The 1,371-nt window shown below is 30.9% G+C and overlaps 1 long non-coding RNA gene across 1 annotated transcript in view; it reads left to right on the plus strand.

Moving 5' to 3' along the window:
* Positions 1–1,364, plus strand: part of LOC122142396 — a 53,651-nt gene extending 52,287 nt beyond the window's left edge. The window contains exon 3 of the long non-coding RNA XR_006158568.1: positions 1,045–1,364. This is a non-coding gene — a long non-coding RNA (uncharacterized LOC122142396). The remainder of the gene's footprint in view (positions 1–1,044) is intronic.
* Positions 1,365–1,371: the final 7 nt, after the last annotated feature.

Raw genomic sequence — 1,371 nt, forward strand, 5'->3', positions numbered from 1 at the left:
TATTGGTTTCAGTACAAGATGTTATGTTACAATAAAATATTAATCTCTCACACAAACATTTTATTTAAAGTGACAAAAGCATTTTGATTAAAATATACATCATTAAATCCAAAAAGTCTGGCTGTGCTTCATGGGTACATGTTTATATCCTTTAAACACACCCCTGTTTCCATTAAGCTCACATCATATTTTATTAAAAATTCTTGTTTTGCAATGCTCTCTTGGCAGGTCTTCCAGACAGTTCTATCAAACCTTTACTATTAATCCAGAACACGGCAGCAATATTAATTTTAACGAGCTGAAAAGAACACTCATCACACCTCTGTTTATCAATCTGCACTGGATACCACTAGCTGCTTGCATAAAGTTCAAGGCATTGATGTTTGTCTATAAAACCAGCACTGGCTCTGCTCTGGATCTTTATTTGACCCTCTAACTCTAGCACTCTCTATTCTGATTCTATTCTTTAAAAAACAACAACAACACCACATGACCCTTTAAGACGTGCACTCTATTTGTTTTCTAATGGCTTGTTTTATTTAAAAAAAGGCCTCTAACACTAGCTTGCTCTATTCTTTTTCTATTCTATCTGTTTTTATTTTATTTATTATATCATTAAAAAAACCTTGCTACATGTACTGCGTTAAGCTAACTGAGACTTGTTCTAGCACTTGTGTATCATTGCTGTTTTGTTGATTTTGATTGCTTCTATTGTCCTCATTTGTAAGTCACTTTGGATAAAAGCATCTGCTAAATGACTGAATGTAAATTATAGTATGTAATTTTATATTCGCAAAATGCATATTTTCTACAATATATGAGAATTTTTTAATGTACATTGCTAATAGATATTTTAATATATATAGTGTTACACAGAGAGATGCATTTGTGAAAGCGCTCAGTTCTGTTTAATTTTATTTATCTTTTGTAATAAAATAGTTTAAATGAAATGATCCTGAAGTGATTGTTTAAATAATATATGAGTTTGTACTTTGTTAAATATGGTAATTTAGAGGATTGACTTTAATCTTCTCTCTGTTATAGTTCAGTTCATCAGAAGAGATCAGAAGCAGAGTCCAGCTGTGTGTCTGTGAGGAGTGATGCGTCTGTGAATCAGTCATTAGATTATAAGAGTGAAGATACAAAGACTGATCTCAGGTATATTTTTATATAAATATTATTATAGCATGTAATTTTATATCGATGATTTAAGATCGATGCAGCAGCTGGTTTCAGTTTTTCGATGTAAGTCAGTGAATTTGTTTGAAAGCATAATGTGAGTAGTTTTTATATGAATACAGAAGAAATTGTGTCATACCTTGGTTTACTATAATGTGATTTCTTTTTTTTCAGTAGCTTTCTCTCAATAAT

This window comes from Cyprinus carpio, chromosome B25 (assembly GCF_018340385.1).
Source record: "Cyprinus carpio isolate SPL01 chromosome B25, ASM1834038v1, whole genome shotgun sequence".
NCBI lineage: Eukaryota > Metazoa > Chordata > Actinopteri > Cypriniformes > Cyprinidae > Cyprinus > Cyprinus carpio.